This window comes from Rattus norvegicus, chromosome 20, assembly GCF_036323735.1.
Source record: "Rattus norvegicus strain BN/NHsdMcwi chromosome 20, GRCr8, whole genome shotgun sequence".
Lineage (NCBI taxonomy): Eukaryota > Metazoa > Chordata > Mammalia > Rodentia > Muridae > Rattus > Rattus norvegicus.
This window is the reverse complement of record NC_086038.1, coordinates 14,387,598-14,405,005: the sequence shown is the minus strand read 5'-3', so window position 1 is coordinate 14,405,005 and position 17,408 is coordinate 14,387,598. Positions and strand designations below refer to the sequence as shown.

General features: G+C 37.5%; 1 protein-coding gene across 6 annotated transcripts in view; it reads left to right on the top strand.

Moving 5' to 3' along the window:
* Positions 1-17,408, top strand: part of Pcdh15 (protocadherin related 15) — a 1,498,824-nt gene that overhangs the window by 1,090,201 nt on the left and 391,215 nt on the right. The gene's annotated exons all lie outside the window — the stretch shown is intronic.

Below are 17,408 nucleotides of genomic sequence, written 5' to 3'. Positions count from 1 at the left end.
GACTCAGAAGGACAAGTACTACATGTTTTGTCTCATGTGAAGGACTTACATGGATGAACAGATGGATGGATGGATGGATGGATGGATGGATGGATGGATGGATGATAGATAGATGGATGGATGATGGATGGATGGATGGATGGATGGATGATGGATGGATGGATGGATGATGGATGGATGGATAGGTGGATGTGCAAGTTGCCAGATGATTGATTAATTGATGAATGAATGCATTGATATATAATAGATGATATGATGACTTATCAAAGTAGAAGAACTGTTTGAAAAAAAGCAGGAATGTGAAGGATCAGCAGAAGAAAACTAAGGTGAATATGATCAAAGTTCTTGATATACATGCAAGAATATTTAAGAAATAAGTCTACTACTTTATATAATATACATTTTAGAAAAGTAAGGAAATAAAAACTAATTGTAACCCAATCAGGCATCTACTTAAAGTTAACATGGTATCTTTTTCTCTAAGATGTGTGTGTGTGTGTGTGTGTGTGTGTGTGTGTGTGTATGCACACACACACGCGCGCTCGCAAGCACATGGCTATGTGTTGTTTCATAGAAGTTAAATTCCAAGTAGTCTCTTCCTGGATTTCTTTGTTATTTGTCCAGCTTTCTGGGTTTCACAGATAACTCCCAAATGTTATAATTTGTTGGAAAAACTTTGAAGCTTTTATCAATAATGTAAAAACAGAAACAGAAGTTTGGGATATACTGTACTTAGGTGAGAATTTAGATAATAAAAGAGAAATGTTTTCTCTTAAATATTCGATAATTTTCTGTGCATCTTATTTAATTCAGAGTTCTCATCCAGTGTTGTAGACATTTCTTTTAGTGTATCATACATGTATGAGGACAAATGTACTATACAAATGATGGTTAAAATACTGACCTGTATGGTCAACAACTATATAAATTACTCATGCTTTAATGCTTATTATATGACAATAAATTTTACTAATTTTGAGATCAGATGTTTTGACCTGGTCTATGGTCACAGGCAATGGCAAATTTTTGTTAATATTGAAAGGCAAAAGACTAGGCAGACTGGTCTAAAAGTATAAATATGGGCAACTTAATTTCATGTCTTGAACTTAGTATTTGATTTTCAGTGAGAAAAGTATTATGAGTGGAAAAACAACAGGTTGTTTTTGTAATGTTTAATGGGCATGATAAAAATATTTGTCTATTAATTTGTTTCTGCATTAGTTAATGTAGCTTCTGAGACCCCCAAGAGAAAGTATTATTGGTAGAGGAAGAATTACACTCATCAACTTGATCCTATGGTTATTTAATAGGACTTGGTGTTTTGAGGAAAGGATGAAACTGTGGTTTGAGCAGCAGTGTACCCTGGGGGTTTGTGAAGAGCTTAGAGCACTCCAGGATCCTGTTGAAGAATCTCATTCTTTTGAGGTTAGGCAAGTCAAATAAATGATAACAGTAACTAACAGTAATACTTAATGTCCAGTTTGCCATAAACTCATGAGCTCTGAACAAATATTAACTGAGCACTGGTATGTTTCTTTTGCAGAGGCCCTATCATTATGCAAATTTTACAGAAAAGCCTTCAAAGAATTTATTTGATTTCCCTTGGTACTGTGAATAAGTGAATGTGTGGGCAAATTATATTCTCTCTCTCTCTCTCTCTCTCTCTCTCTCTCTCTCTCTCTCTCTCTGTGTGTGTGTGTGTGTGTGTGTGTGTGTGTGTTAAAGTTAAGATATATGGCCAGCAATGGTGTTACTATCCATTGCCTGGCTGGTACCACACTAACATAGCAAAGTCCTGAGGTCTCTCTGGCATGTCTTAAGCTGCGCATTGATTTTTACTGTGGAAACCACGATGCCTCTGCATCTCCTTTCATACACTGACTATTAGTACCTAAGGAAGACATAATTCAACTTTAAAAGTTAGCGTTTTTCTTCACTGGGCAAACCTGTTCCTTTGCTCTGAATGTATTCTTATAATACAAGGAGAGAATTGATAACTGGTCAAGAAATCTCTGACACCTTAACTCTCTGATAAACAGTTTGAAGAGAAAGGTTAGGGCTCCTGGACACAGCAGATGTTATCTGGTATTAAAGGAGGTTCTTAAACAAAGAAAGTGAACACTTTCATGAAAATAAATGCACTACCCTTTAAATAGCTTTTCAAACTATGCTTTATAAACTAATGCTGCATTAGAATTCCAGAATAATCTATCATTTCATATATTTTTTAATTTTTTTGTACATGTGTGGATGCCTGTACATATGTTCTGGGGCCATCAGATATCAGAAGGGGAGGGTCTTGGAGCCCAAGGAACTGGAGTAACAGGCAGTTGTATGTCAAATGATATGGGTTTTGGGAACTGAATGCAAGTACTTTATAAAAGTCGTAAATGCTCTTATCCTCAGAGCTACCTCTCCAGTCTCACATTTCACCATTCTAAGAGACCTATTCATTCTTTCATGCTCTGTTAAACGAAGAGAAGTTCATTTCCACATCCACAAATATTTAAGTGAATAATTATGCATTAGAAATTGTTTGTACTGCCACCCAGAAGAAAAGGGATGTTTTCTTCCAAACACAGTACCATCAAATGATAATCATTTAAAGTTTTGATAAAGCCATGATTTTATTTTATGAGATTTCGAAAAAGCATTTTGCTGCCTATAGCAGAACAATCATGTTTATCATGGGCAACTTTAGGGTGTTTGGTTTAGCGGTAAACAGACATCATTGGGGGTCTGTTCAAATCCCGATCTAAGAAGACCATAGGAGAAAGGATATGCCTAGGGGCTTGTGTATTCTTACACACCAATATTTGCACATACTCTAAAGCATCACAGGTCAAACTAGGGTTCAGTTTTGAATCTCACATACAAATAGCTTTGCTTATTCTCTCTCTTTATACATATATATTTATTATATTATAGTTAATATAATATATACATGTAATTAAATATATAATTTTAGAAAATATCAATCAATAAGATCTTGCTATCCAGAGTGAGAAATCCATTGATTTCAGCTAAACCATGTATGCTGACTTTGATTACATACTGACTGACCCTTCCTCAAACTAATTCATTGAATCCCAAAAGTCCTTTTACCTACTCAGGCCTCTGTTGATGGGAAATTTCCCAACAATGACCATAGCGACATTCTTTGTTCTACCATAGGACACACAGAATGTATCAGCTAAAATAAATTATCTTAATGAGCATACATTTAGAGATAGAACGTTTTATAAACACGGATTAAGCTTTCTACTAGAAAAAACTGTCTTTTGTGAAAAATTAGTGCATGTAGGGTCACTAGTATTAATAGTGCTGATTATATTTATAAGGTGTCATATAGATCCTAAAGCCACAGGTAGGTCTAGGCCAGTTATTTTTTATTAATTTAAAAATATCAACTGAGCACTGATAAGTGTGAGATTCCATGATAATTGCAGAGCCTCGTCAAATAAGATGAGGAAAATCTTCACAAAATAAACTCATTATGAATTTACTCTTATTTTGTCAATGTTAAAGTTATGATGCCTGTAATGCTTTGCCTTCTATTATCATGAATGAACCTCTATAACTAGGAATGTAGAATTCATTGTTGGCTAATCGAATCCATTCTGAATCACAAGGGGTCAAACTGGCATTTGCTTTTATGTCCCATATTCAAATTTCTGTTTCTATATTTTTACATTTTTTGTGTGTGTTCTAAATTAAACACAAACATGCAAAACGTTTGACTCATTTGTTCAAAACTGAGCACGCGCTCGTGCGCACACACACACACACATATATTACTTAACAAAACATTTTCAACAATATATTGTATGTTATAATGATACATATTAAATAATATACTAGATATTATGCATTTGTGTTATATGGTATATATTGTTGCTTGAAAATGATTCTGCTGAGTATTTTACCTCAAAATAATTGCTCTGACTCTCTGACATTGTATCTCTTTTCCTGTGTACACCTTTCCTTGAGTTATTGTGCCACACACTTTTCAGTATGTGAAAATTAACTGCCTATCAGGCAAGAAAACCCATTTCTCTCCTTGGTTAAGTCCTTCGGACAGGTCCTCGTAACACCCAGCTGCAAATATCCCTACTGAAATCCGTAAAAGAGATTTAGTTCCAACAAATCTGTCAAAAATTTACTCCTTCTGTTTATTTATAAGGTGTCATTCTTCAGGGCTGCTCTGTCCAATATTAGAATGACGGGGTTTCCAGAGAGGCCCAATATGCAAAATGTCCTCCCAGACCACACTCTATATAAATATTCTATAGTCTCGAGCTCACACATCTGTGCTTTTTCTCTCTACTTTTCTTTCCTTCAAGGGCTTTGAATTCATCATCTAAAATATTTGGTGGGTTGTTTTCATTTTGGAAAAACTTGTATTTTTTTTCTAATCTTAAATGTAAAGATATCCAGATTTCTATGTTTTTAACTTTTTTGGCCTTAATACAATTTTTAGTAAAACTAAATTAAACAATACCACATCAGTAAGTTCTGTTTCACTTGAATTAGTCACTACATCTCTGAGTCCAGTTCTACCCTACCTTTCAAGCTTTGTTTCTATAGCTATTTCCTATCTCGGCACAGATCCCTTATTGCCCTTTCAGATTAACTGTGGTTTGCCCAAACGCTCTGTCATTTCACCTGTTAGGCATGCTCAAGACTGGTTGATCCCCTCAATTCCCAATGCCAACACATCCACTTCAAACTATTCTGTTAAGTCTCAAGCCCCACCGTTCATTCTCTTCTGTCTCTAGTCACCCTCACCTCAAAAACAGAGGTAGTTTTCAAAATCCAGCCCTATTCTGATATTTGGATGTTTAAAATTAAAACACACAAACAAAATACACCTTAATGTTTAACACTGTAAGTGTCAACATTACCTAGTAAGTCACAACGCTCTTTAGCATGTTGTTCTAGGTAAGGTTATATCTTGTCATTTCTTTAACTTGTCTCCTCTAACTCTTAGAGACACCTCATCCAAAGACACACGATTTTTTTTGATTTGGCCCTGCACTTCTCCACCCACCCTTAGCTTTCATGTCTCAGACATCAAGTTTATAGTTCATAGTCAAAGTTCATTTGGATAATGTCAACTGATGTTTATCTGTGTATTCCCACCACAAGTGTTCATTCACCATTTCTTTTTCAGTAGAATGTGAAGGTTTTAAGTTTGTATGATTCATTACATTCCAGCTTAAATCCAGGTACTTCATAGAGCACATGCTAAGAAAGTGTTGATTTAAATTAATTCAGGGAAATGTGAAGAAACATGTACCATGCACAAAACCGACTAAACCAATAAAGACAGATATACTACCCTTTGTCCTATCACAAACAAGCAATGTAAAGAACTTGTATGCATGTGACCACATTGATTCAATATAATCACACATTATAAAAACAGTCACATTGCTTGTATATCTTAATTTGCTTTAGGTCTTTTCAAGTAAGAATGCAGTGGCATGCCCCAATTTGCCTGTCCTTTTTCTAGTCAAGGTACCCTTTAAACAGGAGTCTAACAGTCCCCATAATGTAAGCATATTGCCTAGTTTCCATAAAAAAAAAACCCAGGTATCTTAACACACTGTTCATCCTGCCTCCTACCTATTTCAATAATGTCTCAAACCTTGAACTGACTCATTGCTCAATCTTTAAGACAGTTCTTCTCAATGTGTTTCCCCTAGAGCTTTTAGGGACCCTTGAACCCATGCTTGCAGAAGAAACAAATGCAGCTTAGTCCATCTACAGCACAACTGGTAACCAGCACATCCAGGTGATATATGGTATGTGTCCCCCAAAGGTCAACAAATGATCAGAAGCCTCAGATTCAGTTAGTAAAAGGCCACTGATCACTGCAGTGACCATAACACAGACTAAAAATTCAGTCGGCACCATCTCAGATGTGTAGCTATAGCACTGATCTCCAGGGATGAAGGATCTGTGACAGATGTGTTAGATGCAAGCTCTGTCACACCTCCGTCTCAATAATAAGACATTGAGATCTTTGGTAGAACAGTTAAACCCTGAGAAGGAATTGATTTTCTGAAGTCGAGAGAAACATTAAAGTAATGATGTTCCAAGTATCATGATTAAGTACCTCTTTACTTGGGGAAAAAAAGAGTTCCATGTATTAATCCACATGAATTCATCATCTAATTTGTCTCTGAGCTATGTGCCCAAGTAGAAGACGAAAGATGTAAACTATGTTATGTATGCTTACCTTTTCTTAGCTGTGTATTTTGAAACTCTCTGATGGCTTTCCAAATTGGTTTGGGAAGAAGTTATAGAGATGTTTTCTGCCATAACCTAGTACACTTTCTAGTAACTCAATATGAATAGAAATTCTCAGTGGTATTAGGAACAATGTCTACATCTCTAAAGTCTCCGGGAAAATGTCAATCACATGTGATGTTCATGGGTACCATCACCAAAGTAGAACTATGTAATATAACTACTTCCTAGCAAAGGGCTTAACAATATTACTTTAAGTTCTCATTGACAGTGTCATATGTAATCACCTGGTAGGGTGTTCTCGAAGTGACTTCTGACAAGAAGTATAGGTGATTTAGTTTAATTTTTAAATACATGACTATATTTAATTTGATTTTCACCTCCGAAAACTGAGTTGTAAGTGTTGATGTTGCCTAATTTATTCTGATTCGGTGTTCCTAATTACCTCAGTATGATTTTAGCCCTTTAAAGGATTGAGTACCTGTGCTCTGTATTTTTTAAACAGCCAGGTGTGGTACTGGCAGGCTTGGGTTGAATTAATTATGCAGTATATTATCCCTTTGTGAAGAGGAACAGCTGAGGCAAAATGCCACAAGGTAATAAATGCCCCGAGCCAAAAATATATCAACATGCCACATTCAAAATGTCAGCAGGAGAGCATTCAGCCTGATCCTTTCTTTGTTTCCTAAATAGAAATATAAAGACAAAGGATTTTTAATAAAGTTTTCCAAATTGTCCCGCTGAGCTCCCGCCTTGGGAAGTTGCCTCAAGTCTTTGCATTGCCATGAATTTACTTTGACCATATCATCGGACATTCTGTCTTTTTGCATGAATGGAAAATAAACTACAATTTACTTCAATTATAAAAGAAAAGGCTAGTGGTTACACACAGTATACAGAAACATCTAAACATTGTATGCATTAAAATTGGTGGGTTTGGCCAACATTAATATAAATAGAGAGAAACTTAAAGCATTTCCACTAAAATTGGGAACACAACAGGCACGGTTGCCCCCACTCTTCATACCTATTTGATATAATACCGGAAGCTCTAGATATAGCAATAAAACAACCAAAGGAAGTCAAGAAAATGCAAATAGGAAGGGAATGTGTCAAAGTAACTTTATTTGTGTATGATGTTCTTTCATACATACGTGACCCCAAAACTTCCACCAGGAAATGACCACAGCCAGTAAACACTTCAGCAAAGTATCAAAATACAAAATTAACTCAGAATAATCAATATCCTTTTATTTACAAAGCAAATGAACTGAGAGAGGAATCAGGGAAACAATACCATTCACAATAGCCTCAACAATGATAAAATATCTAGGAAAAACTAACCAAGTAAGTGAGGTTTTTTTAATAATAAACACTTTAAGACATTAAAGATCTTAAAGGGAGAATTTTCAGCTCTGTATGGAAATACAAGCAAAGCAAACCAAAAGCCCAGGATACCTAAAACAATCTTGAACAATACAAGAGGTGTTGGAGGTTTCATCATTACCAATCACAATTTGTAGTACAGAACTATAGTAATAAAAACATCATATTATTGACATAAAAAGTCATGTTGATCAATAGTATCTAATGGATGTCCAACATAGAAATCCACACACCTATGGATACCTGACTTTTGGTAAAGGAGTCAGAAATACACACTGGGAAAAAAGATAACATCTTCAGCAAATGGGGCTGGCTAAACTGCATAACTGCATATAGATATAAAGCCAGATACCCTGAACCTGATAGAAGAGAATGGGGTGGGGTTGGGGTGGAGACAGCCTTGAACTCATTGGCACAAGAAATCAACTTCTGGGCAGAACACCAATAGTACAGGCACCAAGACTAAAAATTAATAAATGGGACCTCATGAAGCATCAAAGCAAAGGGCAAGATCTTTGGGATGAAGCAGCAGCCTATAGGATGAGCAAAGATATAATAGAGACCTAATTGTCATACTATAGAAAGAACTGAAAAATAAAATCAAGACTGCCAATGACCCAATTAAAAATAGGATGTAGGGGTTGGGGATTTAGCTCAGTGGTAGAGCGCTTACCTAGGAAGCGCAAGGCCCTGGGTTCGGTCCCCAGCTCCAAAAAAAAGAAGAAAAAAAAAAATTGGATGTAGATCTAAACAGAATATTCTAAAAAGAGGAATCAGACCTTAATGAGAAGTACTTAAAGATATGTTCAACATCGCTAGTCAATAGGGAAATGAAATCAAAATGACTTTAAGATTTCACCTTATACTCATCAGAATGACCAAGATAAATAAAACAAATAAGAACCCATGCTGGTGAGGATGTAGAGTAAGAGGAGTATTCAATCCATTGCTTGTGAGAGTGAAAACTTGTACAGCCACTATGACAATAAGTATAACAGTTCCCCGGAAACTTGGGAATAGGTCTGCCTAAGTATACAACTATCTTACTCTTGGGCATTTACCAAAACAACTCTATATCCTACTACCAAGACTCTTGCTCAGCCATGTTCATTGCTGCTCTATTCACAATGCCCAGCAATTGAAACAGATTAGATGTTTGTCAATGAATGAATGGATAAAGAAAGTTACACAATGGAATAGTACGCAGGTGTTAAAAAGTGAAATTTACAGGTAAATGGATGGAGGTAGAACAAAATCATCCTGAAAGAAGTTACTCAGACCCAGAATGACAAATATGTTACAGACTGATATTTGGTTATTAGATGTTAAGTCTTCAAGAAGCAGGTTAAAATCCGTATGATTACAGAAGTTAGGTATAGAGTAAGGGACTATGGGGAAGAATTGGATCAGTTAGAATGGGAGAAAGAATGGATAATTATGGATGGACGGGGGACTGGATTGGGAAGATTAAACTGGGAGCAGTTGGAAGATTTAAAAGTAAGAGCCATTGGAAAGAAGGTCTAGAAACCTCATGCGATAGAAACTTTCTGAAATATAGACAGTAATCTCTATTTTACTTATATGAATCAATGTTTATAAATCTATATTTAGATGGACAGAGGCCCAAGCCAACATCTCTCATCACCCAGTGAAGTCTTCAGTGCTAGGAATAAGTTACATTTAATGGATTTGTTGCCCAAAGGAACATGAAAATGCCCAAACAATGGAGGCTACTGTCATGGCTGTTGGCTGCTCTCTGAATACTGAGGGTAAGGCCCTATTGCTGTTGACAACACCTCCACAATTCACTGGATATGGGGAAGTCAAGCTGGTGCCTACAAAGAACCTTCACCCCTACTAACTAGTGCTGGTGGGACTGGATATCACATACTATCAAAGGAAAAAGGCAGTCACCAACTTCTTAACAGAAAAGACCTTAACTCCCTTAACCCCCTCACTAACCATTTGATAAACCTCCACACTAAGTTTCATAGTGGGTGTACCAGTTTATACTCTCATTAGCTATTTTATAAATGCGTATCATTCTTCATAAAATTAATGAATTTAAATGATGTATTAATTTCCCCCCTTTCTCCTCAATGTGGGGCAACTGGCTTTACAACACCTGGTTAAATAGTTCAATGATGTCTAATTAGGGTAAGAATATAATCCCAGTTTTCAAATATGGCTTGAGAGAAAACATGTTGGTTTTTAAGCCCTGTCTGTTGTGGAGTTCTTTTCCAAGTCTCTTTCTTATCCTGTCAGCCTTCTGACTTTGTTCACATGACCAAGCTGTTGTCCTCATTCCTATGTAGGACACTTCTGAGTCTCCCCAGGGTTGATAGATTCTCTTCACTCAAATCCATGCTTTAGAAGCCAAGATCATGCATTAATTCCCTAGCAACCCTTCCTAAAGTAGATTGCAAGAGCAAATTATACACCCAAAATCTTTAGTTTCATGGGAAGGTGAATAAATTTTACAATATCTCTATTAAAATGTCAGTGAGATTTTTTTCACATCTTTGCATGGTTTTGTGGTGATGTTGATGGTTTGTGGTAAGTAAGATATCAATTAATAATAAAGAAGACAGCTAATTCTGTCTTCATGAAATAGAAGAAAAATGACACTTTAAATGATCAGAGATTACCAGAGACCCTGTATTTATTTATAGTGATAGTGTCAAAAATTGTAATAAATAGCCCCAAACCTTTATGTCTCCAAAGTAGAGTTTGACAGAAAACTTATATGGAGATATATGATGTGAATAGACTATTTCCTAAAAAAAATTACTCTATGGATGACATTTTCATACAGGAGGAAAAGCAAGGAAGAGATGTGAGTAGATTAAAGAACCCGGCAGGAAGCATCTGAATATGATTTGAGGGTCGTAAAAGCCAGTTTGCACTTATCAGCATGGCATTCATGCACTGGGCTACAAGTTATTAAAAACACTACTATCTATTCAGAGTACTCATTTCTCAGTCTGTTTGCTCTGATATGAAGAGTCACAAATAAGGAAGTTCTCGGGTTGAATATTTAGGTTGTAAATATGTCTTGTGTTCAGAAGCAATATTATACCACACGATGTTTAAAGATGTCAAATCATGCCAGATTGGTAAATCACACTGGGGCTAAATTATATTTTCTGTGCAGACCACAAGATATATAACTTATAAAGCATGTGTGTAATGACCTTCAGTTACACTGCTTTCGAATCAGACTGGGTGTTGTAAGATAGCTAGGCACATTATCATATACAGAGACCTGGAAATTTCAAAATGATATGCAAATAGACATCAAAAGAGAGTCAAGATGATCATCTGCTTCCAAAATAATCGAGCTCCAATAATTGGTTTGCAAATTAGCTATTTGGGATATGGAACATTTTTGTAGCGATAATCAAGGAAAAACCACCATAAACTCATTTGTCTGATTTTCAATTTTAAGTCTACAAAAATGTATACATATTTCTTTGGGTAGAGAGGAATGCATTCGGAGGTTTACCATAGAATGGCAGAAGAAAGTGAGTTTCAGAAATTCTGTGAACTACAAAGGCCTCTGATTTCATAGTTGTGTCTTAAGTGGGAACTCTACTTTGGGTCAAGGGTCATACCCGTTCTTGAAGACTCTCCCCTCCAGAGCCTTGCAGTACAGAGCCCACCACTCAAAAATCTAAATTTAAACATGAGGATACTTCTTACGTGTTCTTTAATGTGAACTAAAATAAATTTGGCAAAAGGAGTAAATGACCCAAAGCAAGAGAGAAGGAGCTGTGAGCATGCCTACAATGTGTCATTATGCTGAATGGACTGAGCATACCATGGTGACAATTCTTAAACCACAACAGAGCCACCAGAATCTGTGTAGGTTTAAACCAATACATATTTGTTGTTTTAAGAGTCTAGAGTTTGGAATGCTTAGATCAGAGGTTCAGTATGATGTGTGTGGCGTTGGCCGTGTCCCTCACAGAATAAACAAACACGGGACCATTCTTAGACTTCTTACTTACCATGGCACTAATTCATCGATTACAGTTTGAGCTTCATCCCCGAATCACTCTTCTAACAAAGGCTCCACTTCCCATTCCACCATTGTGGGATTGAGAATTTCTCGATGTTCGTATTTTCAAGAGTCATGTGTCTTCAGATGATAGCACAGGTGGATCTTAGAATCCAGAGAAGCATGACTGGATGATATTTCATGTGCTTTTTGTGTACAGCAGTGTACCTATGCATGACCCACCCTGACGTACCCATCTCTACTTCCCTACTTCATGCTTTCCCCCCTTTGACGTTTCTTCTCCCTTTGATGTTTCCTTGTGTTCTCTACTTTTATTCTCTTTCTGTCACCATCATTATCACCATTACTATCATCATCATCATCATCATCATCATCATCATGAATATTCAAAAGCAAATATTCTCAACTTCAAGTATACCTCCCTTTGTGGAGAACCACTCACAATAACAATGACTTTATAGCCTTCGCCAATATTTGATAGTTCATTTAGGATCCATTCTCATTTCTGGTTAATCATACATAGTGACAAATTTGTAGACAACTTCAAATACCTCATAGAGAATCGAACCAAAGTTTCTGTTAATTTGGCTTTTGGATTAAAACAGAATTAATAGACGCTGATGAAACCAGTGTCGTGGAAATGCTTACCACTATTGTGAGGATTACATGGGCTTATGAACCACTGATGAAATACAAGAAAAAGTAGAATACAAAAAGATAGAATGCACCAATTACTTCCTTGGATCTTCGAGCCTCTGAATAAAACACAAAGTGGAAATGAGGAGTCGTGAATTGCCCATCTCCCCTCCCGTTAAGGACATGGAGATCTCTGTGTTATGTCCTGTCTTAAAAGTGTGTTGTGGCATATCCTGCTGAAAGCTGGCAAGACAGGCAGCTCTATATCATGGACTCATTGAGGTCGGACAGGTTTACATGGACAAGATCATCACTGCACCTTAAAAGTCACTCTTACCTTTTCAAAGAATTCAACCTTTATTTCTGACCTTTATGGGAATGAAGCGTCTTGGGCATCAAAGAGCTACCTCTGACTTAAGGAACAATTTCTTCAACTTGTTCTTTATTCCAGGTCAGACCTTTGATGCTATCAGTCTGTCATGTATTTGTCGGTATACTTGGAAAGGATCCTAAAACATACCACATGGCTTAGTTATCACTCTACATCAGCAGACAATTAAGACTAGGATGGGAGAAAGTTGAACAATTAGACCCTGACACTTATAAACATAATTGCAATCATAAGGTAGTTGCTTTACAACAATGTTTCATTGTTTTCTAGGATCAAAAACCAAAAAACGAAACCAAATGAAAACAAAAACAGAAGCGGAAAAAACAATCCAGAAATATTTAACAGGCATCTCTATATGGATACAAATGCTCAAGCCTACGTCTTAAAACTGAATTGCCAGGGTTTCCCCTCCTAATCCAGTCTAATCCACTTTACATTTATTATTTACTTATTTATTCATTGGTTTGTCTTAGGGATCTTCTGCACTGCAGGCTGGCTTTGAACTTCTGATCCTCTTGCCTCTACCTTTTAGATGCTAGGGATTACAGGTGTTTGCCTAAATGCCTGGTTCTAATCTATTTTTATTGAAGTCCACTTAACACATGATTGCCATTTTAACTTTTGCATTCCTCTCCTTAATCCACTTACCTCACATAGTTCTCCTGAGATCTGAACATCAAGTGCGTCACGTCACCTGTTCTAGCATGGCTTGCGGAAAATGCCAAGTTTCTAGTTTTCATTTTAGATGATACTCCAAGACACGGACCAAATTATGGTTGTGTTTGTATATTTCCTTACCCACTTTTTTCTTAGCCAATATTTTGGTTCCCATAATGAATACGAAAAGAAATAACATTTTTTCTCTTTATGCTGACTTTGGAAATGTTACTGCATAGGGCTACTTTCCATAAGATAGGCTTAACGCCTTAGTACTTCAGTGAGACTGGACTTAAATGCCTTCCTCTACTGACACTTTCCTCCCAGCTACAAAGTAAGTCATTTTTAATACAGTATGACCAGTGACTGTGTTTTTAAATAGCAATTACATCTCCAGCATCAAGCATGGTAATTCTAGTTCACTTAATTTCTTAGCATCAAAAAGAGGTGGAGAAGCAAGAGGGGGGAGCCAAAGATGAAATAGGGGTTGGCAAAGCTCCCATCCTTTAAGCAGGCTAGGGCAGAGTGCTGGCTGCTTCGCCAAAAGATCATCAGTAGTAATGGAACAGTCTCTTGAAACAACATGGTTCTCTCTATATTCTTTCAACATGGTGGATACCGACAGCACCGAGCGTTGATTGCTCTGCACAGATTCAGCTGACAAGACTCCATTTCCTGACTTTGAGTAAGCTCTTAGTGAGAGAGGTGTCCTTAACTTTACCCACTGGATTTTCTCTCTCATCTCTTTTTTTATCATCACCTTTTTTGCACAGTCTTACACAAGGGGCTATTCTCACCTTCTCTTCTCTTTGTTTTGATTGTCTATGGACCCTGTGCGGAGTGCTGCCAGCCCAAGTGACATAGCTACTTTTAATACGCTTGTATATGTGTGTGTATGTATGTATGTGTGCATGCATGCATGAATGTATTAATGTATGCATATAGACTTTTTACATGTATATACCTAAAATGACATAAATACATAAATATTTTCTGTATTAACTTCTCCCCCCTAGAAGATACTGCATGCTCAGGACATAGGACTAGAATAATTTGAGCTCCATCAATCCTAAAGCCTCCTTCCTGTTGCTTACCTTCCATTGTGTACCACAAAGTACTATGCTAGAGGCCAAGGAGAGGAAGCGAGCAGTAGTGCCATTGCTGTGATGTCAATGAATCACAAGAATGACCAGCACCACTAGGTATCCCTAAAGATGTGCAATGGGATTCATATACTCTGGTAGCCAACAGCTGACTCATTGGATGTAAGGGTCATTCAACACGAGGGCACTATTACAGAAATGCACCCAGGGCTAAGGAGGGTGTGAGTGAGAAGAGAGCCTAAGACTGACATGTTATTAGATCAATATAATTCCTTCTTACACTCTAAAACCGCCCTTAGAGTCACAGGTAAATGTAGCTCTCATCCCTTCATCAAAGATGCTTCTCTTTAGAACCCATTGAGGTACTGTTGAGAAACCCATGACTGTATACACATTGCAGAGGTCAATGGAGCACGTGAACCCGGGCCCCAGTGGAAACATCTACAACCCAACTCCTGCAACTAAGACTCAAGGACCATCTCTGACATGCTGACACAGGCCAAGGAAAATCTCAAGGGATCCAATCCATAGATAGAGAATTTAAGACTACTAAGGACTGTTGGGGATGGGGAGGGGGGTAGTCTCCCTTGGTCTGCTAATTGGTTACACAACACAAAGTAGTCAGCCCAGAATAATATACACATAAACAATAAAAATGAATACAGTGGGTTTTATTTACTACAGATGTGTGTGCAAAGGTGTCATAGTAAGAAAAAGATGCTATCCATTTGAGGAGTGAGGGAGGGTAAGTGGGAGGGGTTGGAAGGAGGAAACAGAAAGAAGAGATACATTTTATTTAAAATATATTTTAATTAATATATCACATATAATATGTGATATATTTAAATAAGTATGTTTTATTTAATTGGCATGATTACATTTTATTTCAAATACATTCTAAGTTGTCTTCTATTTGAAATATATATTTATTTTACTTGAAATATATTTTAGAGGAAGAAGGGGAAAGGAAAATAGAAATTTTGCACAGCGCGTGTGCTGCCTAGTTTTGTGTCAGCTTGACGCAAGCTAGAGTCACCTGAGAAGAAGGAACATCACTTGAGACCATGGAGGCAGGTGTATGGCCAGAGCTGTGGGACATTTTGTTAGTTGGTGATTGAGGTGAGGATGACTCGCCCATTGTGGGTGGGACCACTCCGGCAGAAGCTCCTGTAAAGCAGGCTATACAACCGTAGTGGGAAACCAGTAGGCAGCACCCATAATGGCCTCTGCATCAGTTCCTGCCTCCCTGTTCCTGTCCGCTTTGAGTTCCTGCCTAGGCTTTCCTCGGTGCACTGGTGCACCGTGACTTGGATGTGAATGTCACATCGTCCCCACATTGCTTTGGATCATAGTGTTTCCTCGCAGCCATGGTGATCCTGACTCGGACAGTCAGTACACAAGCAAGAAAGAACATGTGGGCTTCTCTGTCTTTTGTGTTTAAAACCTAGAAATTGATTTCTAAATGTTGCAGACCTCTGCAGAAAGTCAGCTGTTTCCACTACGATGGACACTCTAGGAGGATTTTGTCCTCTCTCTCTCTTTCGCTCTTCTCTTTTCTACTTCCTTCCCCCCACCCCGCCCCGCACTCCCTTTTCCGGTACTTCGACAGTCCTAGAATCTGTTGAAGTTGTTAAAAGAACATATTGCGGTTTCAGTAGCTAGATCCAAAGCACTTGTGCTTCCTTAAAGCTAGGGCGAAGCCTGCAAATTTATAGTCCCGTCCCTGTACCCTACCCCCACTCCCCACCCCCCACCCCAACCCCCCCCCTGACACCCCAGGATGCTGAGACCAGTGCTCCCTCCTGGGTAATTAATGACATCATTTTCCCCATGGGTAAACGGTACAAAATAAGAGGTTTATTGAACTCTGGACATAACAGAGATTTTTCAGGAGTAAATGTCAGCATCCAGCCTGCTCCCAAAATCAGCAGCTCCGATTGGCTCCAGAAATCAAACTCATTGATGACTCTGGTCCCAGCACCTTTAAAGAGTTGAATTAAGATCTCGTTATACTGACATGCACAGGTGTTATCCCTTACATTGCCTTAGCCAGAAGATCTTTTTGAAGAGTTACTACTGGATACTTTATTTCTTTAATGCCTGCAAGATTACTTCGAATTAAGGGCTTGATATTTATCTGCAATTATATAATAGTTATACTATGCTAGCCCAGGCAAGGATAACAGCTTAATTACAGAATGCATGATTCCCAGATTTATTAATCTCATTACTCTTCCTGGTGGGTAGTTCTCTTGGCACTTGTTATATCTAGGTGTGATTTAAAAGTACCACTCAGAGGAAAATGGTAAATAAATTCTAAAATTAAAAAGGCCCAGCCTTCCTAGCTGTAGACTTCACTTCCGTGGAGTACCCTGAGCGCAATGAGCTGTGTGAATCCTGCCACTCCTTCTAGAACAGTCTGACAATGATTTTACCCCATGAAGAGTTTTTAGATTTTAAAGGCAGTATTCATAGTCTGAAAGTTTGTGTTGTCATCTTAACTCTAAGCTCAGCTTTCCTTAAGGATCATCCGTAAACCTTTCAATTTCATTTTTACCTGCGTGTAGTCGAGAGTCTATGAGGTATTGTTTTGCTGGAGGCTTTCCGAAATCTTTATTTCCTTAGATTTTTTTTTTTTTACACCAGGCTAAACCTACAAGCTGTCGTTACAACAAATTCTAAATGTTGCCAGTACATCTTTAAACTCCTCCATCTAATCAGAGACAAGGCTCTGCTGTGTTCCTTCATGTGATAATTTCTTGTTGGTTTTAGGACATGGTGTCACAGTGAAAATTTGATTGATATTTCAACAATTTAAGAAAGAAGAAAAAATATATATATATATATATGAGAAGAATATCAACTGTTCAAGTTTTAAGCAAGGTTATGTATTTTCAGTTTTATGAACAGGTAAAATAATGATGATGATGATGATGGTGGTGGTCGTGGTGGTGGTGGT